The sequence below is a fragment of the Micropterus dolomieu genome, linkage group LG20, assembly GCF_021292245.1.
Source record: "Micropterus dolomieu isolate WLL.071019.BEF.003 ecotype Adirondacks linkage group LG20, ASM2129224v1, whole genome shotgun sequence".
NCBI classification, from domain to species: domain Eukaryota; kingdom Metazoa; phylum Chordata; class Actinopteri; order Centrarchiformes; family Centrarchidae; genus Micropterus; species Micropterus dolomieu.
In genome coordinates this window covers 19036175-19044479 of record NC_060169.1, presented here as the reverse complement: position 1 = coordinate 19044479, position 8305 = coordinate 19036175, and positions in this window count along the sequence as shown.

Genomic DNA, 8305 nt, shown 5'->3' with positions numbered 1-8305 from the left:
ACGGGGTAGGCTTCATAAAATGGATGCTTGAACTTGACTGTAATTATTGTGGGTACATTGTCACAAATGTTTCAAATTCCATTTTCTCAAATCAAATTTAGATTTTGTCAATTTATACTGAACTGTCAGAGACACATACTGAGGGACATCAGATCAGAAAGCAGATATGCAGAGGTTATTTCTAGCTGTGCTATGCTTCAAGCTAACAAGTTACATGTTTGTAATGGAACACGTTTGGTTTTGATTGCACAGCAGTTGTGTGAGGATTCTCCCACTGCGACAAGCAAGAAAGGCCTTCCCTGGTACTTCTATAGATAATTTTAGGATTTATTTAGAAAATTTGGCATCTGAAAGGAACATTTGTGGAAGAATACTATAACTAATTTTTTCAAGGTTGTAGCTGAGGCCTGCCCTTGACTAACCAGATTCTTGATTACCCAAAACGAACAAATGGGTACTACCATCTCTCCTCTTCCAGGAGAAATGGCACACCACGAAAAAACTGTGTGGAGATTAGTCAAAATGAGACTAAGACAGACATTTCAATGACTGAAAGTTTGTTTTTGACTTTTTTGGAATAAGAATTTAGGTGGTGCTTCTCACCATAAAACTATAATTCCAACTGTATATACAGTACATGGTTATTAGCAAACAGTGAAAGTTAAGAGGTTAAAAGATGCATTCTTTGATTCTGTTTTTAATCTGTGACATTAGTGGTTCAGTATAAGCATGCTCATTTGAAATGTATGCATTTCAGAACTGCAATGAAACATGGTATAATATACATTGTTTTGAGAATGATTCAATGCCCCATAGCTCACATCTGTGAACAAGTATAATTAACAGATTAAATATTTTTAGATTTTTGCTTTTAAATATATTGTTAATCTTCAAAAATATTGCTTAGACTGGCACATGAAAGAGATAAAAAATTATTTCTTAACAAAGAAGTGTGCCCAATATATTTCTTGGCAAACGTGTATGTGTGTGTGACTCATAGGTGTACTGTGTCTACCTCTGTGGGAGAGTGTGCAAAAAGGCCAACGGCTGCTCCGCTAGTTTTCACACCCACAGCATCATGTTGTCATGTCATTTCAGTCCTACATCAGCTCTATTCACATTCGTCACCTTATGACTTTGTTACCAGGAGGAAATTATCCCTCTCACTAGTTATGTTTATAAGACAGCCCGTAGCGATCCAGTTGCCTATGGAGACCACTGAAATCAAGGCTGTATAATCATCTGCCTTTCCTTTTAAAATTTGTGCTGTAAATTGTGCATTAAAGCAGTTAATTTTAGTGCTCAGATAATAACACAAAAGCATTCACTGAAACCTGCTTGCCCAACACCAAGAGACAGGTTTACTAGGCAAGAGCAGATCCACATCAGCACCGAACAATAAACATAAATCCATTTACACACAGCCATAGTCATAGCATGCGCGCATGTGCACACACGCAACCACATGGCTTTAGCAGACATGTTTCTCTCTCTCTTTGCTTCATGTTGGTGGTGTGTGATTGCCGCATGGATCATGAACACTAGAGCATTTATCTTTAAATAACCTCCACCCCCTGACGCTACTGCACAATAGCGAGACGCTTCTAATTTTCTGCAAGATAATGGTTGTCATATTGAGATGAAAAAGGTCAGGGGTTGGCTTGTGAGGTTCTGATTGGTTCAGAGCATTCACATTACCCCTGAAGATAAAATGGAAAGTGATATTTCATATATAGCACCACCCTTCCAGAATGCATAGCAATTTTAGGTGATAGCTCCATGAAGAGGCCCAGTTCTGCAATGATTAGAGTGCATCTACCAGTCAAACACTAAACACAAAAATGGCTAGTCTGATGTCTTGCATCAGCAGTTTTTTGCTGTTTTTTATGATCAAAGGCATGCGCTGTATAGTTTTCCACATGCTGTGTTTAATATTTAGTGATTCAAATTTTCTCCCACTCCCTCCAACCAGCAAAGATTGATGGGTTTTGTTTATGCATATGTATAAGATGTGCATATGCAGTTGAACCTGCCTTTGACCTTCATCTGCTCACATGTATTGTGAGCCATTGCTGTACACTCTGAATCGTAGTGTTTTAAAAAGGAAAAGGATATTTCTTGTTCAAGTAGATACTTTTAGTGATAACACACCATGCCTTGATTCTTAAGCCTCCATATGTCGTTATTCAAAAAGTGCAGTCATACATTATTCTGTACATGCTTCAATAGAGATGTGGGTGGATATCGCTAAAGTGGGGGAACGTACGCTGACTGGTAGCCTGGTATTGTTTAATGAATATAATATATAATTCATGCTTTGACCTCAATGGTTAGGAAATCACCACTCACTGGTCTATGAATGTATTGAGAACCAAACTATAGTTGACACAGGTGACATAGACCATAGACCCTAGAGGATGCATATAATCTTATAACCAAAGCACTGCACATTGCTGAAACCATTACACACCAACAAATAATAAATCAGTGAAACTCTAATCACACAAACTCTGTCTCTTAATAGCGGGACCCCTGACACCTACAGCAAATTTATGACATAACTTGAACATTCATATCATATGGTATATTATGTAAATTCCCCAAAGCATTATGGACCAACAGTAGAGTAACTAGCATTTGTCTGGCATTTTCTTGTTTTGTTTTACTCTGCTTGGCAGCTTTTGCTTAATCTCTTTGGCCTGGTTTCTACATTGTGTTTTTTTATTTTTTATTCCAGCCTGAGGGCCAAATGCATCACACATTATGCAGTGACCCAAACTGCATTTCCCAAAGAGCAGTCCAGCCAGTGGGAGTGGCCTTAGCTTGTTGAGGAGGTTGCCCTTTAACGTCATTACAATGGTCATGTGATAAGCCGGCAGAGCCCCCTGGGCCATATGACAAACCAGGCTGCCAGGCCGAGGTGTGTGTCAGGGGTGTTTTTCCACAAAGTATTCTATAAAAGTGTAACTGGGCTGTATTTGCCCTTTCCTCCTGCTATACGTTCAGCCAACAGGCCCCTGAAGATCTCTTAAAAAGTGCTGATCCACAGAGCTGGGCTGGTGTTCTTGTAATCCTTCTAGCTCTGCTCCACCACCCCCCTCACGATCCCACCATCTGTACCTCCTGCCTCCTCTCTCACATTCCCTCACTGTCTCCTGCTGATGCATTGCTCCGATGTGAGCGACAAGGTGATGGGATGGTGGGGCTTGTTTGGGCCCCAAGCTAATTACCACACATTAGAGCATGACTAAATAAATCTTAAGTGCCGCTAATTGCTTGGCAGTGAAAACAATAACTGTGGTACTTGCCCAGAGGCTCTGGGGTAGCGAGGGGCTGGGACACTAGGGACCATAGGCCCTGGCACTGGGCCAGCAGAAGACACCAGCACCATCAGTCAACTCCCTCACCCCCTCTGCCTTCATGTTAAAGTCACACACCACTTGGCACTGTCACTACATGCACCATATGCCCCACAACCACCTCCCACCACCCAGTCCCTAACACACTCCCTGCAGCCTTCACCAGCAAAGAATAAGCCATACATGACAGGCACAGACAAGCTCAGTCTGTCTGTAGAGCCATCATACATCACTGCATTAATAAACATGAATAAGTAATAACACAATTAGACAGGGTTGTTCTGACATTTACTAGTACAATAATGGTGCTCTCCTCTCTACAACCCCCTTTGGCCTTTGCTGGAGCGTCATCAGATCTCTGACCTTTAGATGTGAGGGCTGGAAGGGGTAGAAATGCCTCACTCAGTATGTATCTTGGTTACAATAACAAAAACACATCGAAGGGATCCGTATCAACATTGTTTGGAGACCAATATGTTGTCATTGAAATTTTAAAACTTCCAAATATCAGTAACCACCTAAAAGAAAAGCCAGGATCGGTCTGGCTTTATTCGGTATGTGTGTGTTGGTTTCTCTCTTAGGTTACATTCTGTCGTGTGTGTGAAGAAGACGTTTGAATAGCCTGTGCTGCCTATCAGATCTCCTGTGGCCCAAAGGTATGTTCAACACAGACATCCCAGCAGCCCTACCACACTGAATAGGGCATCACAAAGCCTTTCACTCTGCCATAGCCCTCGCCAAAGATTTCTGCCATGAACTGCAGAGGAGTGACAGAGGGAATTCAATAAATTCATTGTACTTTATGAATATTAGTTTTCAGACATTATGTGACGGTGTTTCCAACTAGTCGTCATTCGGAGTTGGTAAATGTGAACCTCTGTCCTCCACAAAGAGACTCAGACAGTACAGTAACAATAATAATAATAATAATAATAATGATAATACAATATATAGATATAAAAACACATATTTTGTTCCATATCATGATAATCATGAAAAAAAAACACATTACCTGCTTTGATACAATTTCCCTTAATCAAATTGAGTTAAACAAACTGTTTAGGTTTAGGAGGAGTTAGGAGGGTTTTAGTAGGTTTTTGTGTCCAGTGTTCATTTAGTTTGCAACAGTGCCAGCTGATAACACAATACAAGTTATCATCAGAAGAATAATATGCCTTTCAATCAAAACTCATTAGCATAAAAATAATGGTCACAAACATTAACTTGACAGTATACCCATTAAACAATGCAAATTGATCAAAGCTCATATACATTCTTTTCTTTCCCCAAATGTTTACCTTTCTTTGAGAATCTGTTCTTTCACAATTTCTTTCAGTTTTAAATAATTTGTTATAACTTATGAGTTTCATTTTCCAAACAATGAAGGGGTGAATAGTGATGTGATCTCAGCGTCTCATGTATCCTCTGCCACTTTCTGATCCTCCCTTTCTCTCCTAAACCAGTACCTTCTCATTTGCACTGTCACTCTTCTGCAGTGTTTTTACTGCTTTCCCAGGGGACTCGTGTGCTTTTGTTAGCTTTTCTGTGAACACACAGCCTAATTGGTTGATTAGTTCAGGTTGACTGGCCTGTTAATTGAAAAGTAATTTAGATTTGATGTGTCTAATGAAGATCCTAATTTATGGTTTGGCACTCATCCAAGGGTTTGTTTTTGAGAGTAGGAATCAGACAAAAGGGATGAAAGGGAACAAGAAAATGATTCAGTGTGTCAGTGCTGCTTTGATAGCACATGAGCTCAGTCTTTGTGTAAAGTGATAACACTTAAGCTTTAAGACTAGTGTGTTTATCTCCTTGAAATTAAACTAATAAAGACAGTAGTAAGGCACCAATATTTGTAATAACACGGAATGGTTAGTGTTAATGTTTAAAACTATGCAGTCTTGTTTTATTATCCTAACAGGCAAAAATAATGGGCCTTTTAATGTATTGACTACATATACTTTAAAAAATACACAAATTTTTTTTTACACAATGTGAGCCATGGGTTTTATATGGCATAAACTGATTTATGGCACAGAGTAGGTAATGCAGGTAATGCACAATTTATAAGCATTATTTGTATCACTGGTTTTCTTTCATCAGTGCTCAATCTCAGAACATGTCGGCTATTGTCAGGTGACAATTTAGCCTCTGGGGGCAAAGACCAATGTTTCAGGGCTTGAAATGTGTTTCCGGAGAACGGATATCCAGGTCAAGACTTCCTCTTCCGTGAGCCGGTCATTGTTTACAGTCCGATTAGCAATCTGGGAACCCATCGGCTATCATCTGATGATTTGAATGCAAATACATTCGAAAAAGCTAGTCTCTAGGGTTCCGAGATTGATAAAAGGCTAAATGGTCATCAGACGATAGCCAATGGGTTCCAGGATTGCTTTTTGGCCAAAGCATTCTGCCTCTTTTACTCTCTACATGGACTGTTTAACTGCATGCAAGCAAAACCCATTCAAACATAATTGGTCAATACTACTCGGATTCCAAACGGTCTACAAATGGAAACCAGAACACTTCTAATACCCAAATCTTGTCCCTTGCTTGCAGGTTCTGCCTTCATATGCAGATATTCCAATGCTGCTAGACTACAGTCATATGAAGGCAAAGAGATTAACAATTTGATTTGCCCCTCTTTATTAAATCTAATATTTTGTGTTTGCTTAATAACATTGCATTTTACGTATAGTTGGGTCTCTTGATGTTCACATTGTTGTTAACATTAATCCACATCTGATCAGGGTTTCATGAATCTGGATCAGATTGTCACACCTGTGACCATTAGTTGTAATTTTCTCATGTTTTTCTATGCTACTGAAAAAGAGCGTTCTGCAATTGATAAACTCAATTTAGTTTACCAGTCAGTGATACATTTTTTGTTGCTGCACTGAGCACATAATCTGTGTATTGTATACATTAAATGACTTTGAAGCAAGCAGGCTTACACTGGGAAGTTTATCTTCCTCCTTTTCATTTAAATACAAAATGAGTCTCTGTGGTTACCATTACTTGCACTGTACCTGCGCAATATTCACCTTATGAGTCTAGCTCAAGTGAAGTACCACTACATAAGTCATAAGAGCTCAAACATTCATACATGATATATTCTAAATTTGCCATATTTTTTGTATGATGTGTGGAAGGTTGTGAGACAACTTTGGGAACATCTGAGAACACAAAACAACACCAAAAATAAGTAAATCATTTAAGTGGTCTTCAAATCTTTGGGAAACATTTCAGGTAATTGTTGTTTTTCTCCTAATGTGAAAATGGCAGTTCCACAGTTTAGTTGAAGTCTGTTGGTGAACATCTTGTATCATACACTAACTGTCAAAACAGTAAGCTATTAAAACATACATAGTGCATTATTATTGTATTATTATGCAGGGTGGGACTGGGACACAGCCAAGGATATGTACTACAGTCTATGGTACTGCCACACACTGTGGTGCATGATTTGCATTGTGCACCACAACAATTTTTAATTTGTTTTACAATTTATATAGTAAAACTGTATGTAGGTACTTTGTGTCCTTGGTACAGAATGTTCATTATTTTCTTTTCACTCGAATGCATGTTAACTGAGGAGTCAAACTGTAGAATGTAGGCCTTTTTTCTCTGAGAGCTCCAGTGCAAAGTGAGTTTATGAGCATCAATGTCCTCTCCCACAGTTTGGAGGAATATATCTTCCCTCAAATCCACAATTATGCACAAGGAAATCACATTTAAAATCAATCAGTGGAAACTTGATTTCCCTTTAGCTTTGGGGGGATGATCTCAAAAGCCTTTTAACTCCTCCTCCAGTCCGGCGCAGCTTGGGGCCTTGAATCAAACATTCATTGCTGTTGTTGAGTGGCCCAGTCAGTCGTCTGTTCAGTAAAACTCCAATAAATTTAATAAAAATTAAATCCAATCCAATGACTTGTCAAAATGTAAAAATAAAAAACAAATCCCAAAGCTAGCTTTATCCAAACCAGTTAAAAACAGCAATAATCTCTTTATTTTCAGCCGTTTTCATCTTTGAATGATTCCAGGATGCAGGCTATTCCTTGTGGTCTTTGATTTTGTCAGGAATTTTAATTTTACTGTAGCAGCTGAACTCATGAGCGCAGTATGTGGTGGGCCTTCTCTGTCCCATGTTGTCACCAAGGCAAACAACCAATCTTTGACACTCCAGTTTTTTTCTAGACAAAATAGAAAATATCAAAATATAATTAGTGATAGATAAAGCATGATAATTGTTATTTTTTTCTCTGCAGAACATCTAAATCGCCCATCATCCGCATCCCCCACCTCCCTACACGCTAAATCCCTTTGAACATCATGCAATCATGCACACTAATGCACATGCAACAATGTTCCTGAACCTGCTACATAGCAGGCCAAACTAGAGTTGGCATTAGCAACCTCAGGTGTGGGAATCAACCCCTTTGTTGTACACATACACATTTCTCCATCTTTCACTTACCCGCACACTTAAAGCAGTAGTCATTAGTCGCCCTCACCATCCCTCCCTTAATGAGAAAGTAATTACCACAGGTTTTCCCACAATCCCAGTGGCCTGGCAGCGTTGTCCGAAACCTGCCTCCACACCTTTAGCTCTGCGTCTGCTTCTCCCTCAGATTCGCTTCTCTTCCCTTGTACCTCTTCTCCCTTTCACTGTGGCTGCAGACTCTCTCTCTTTCTCCATCCTCTCTGCAGCCTCTCTCTTTCGCTCCTCCCATCTCTGAGCTCTAGGCTGCTCTGGGTTTTAGACGGATCACTCTCACAATGGTTGATCAATACAGGTATTGATCCACTGGCAAAATGTTTATAAAATCATTCTGGGCAGCTGCAGTGCAGTGGGGAGGGGAGGCGGGGCGACGAGAGGGTCAGCATGCCATGCCATTCGCCTATAAGAGAGCCAGCACGGACCTGATTGGCTGTCTGTCTATCCG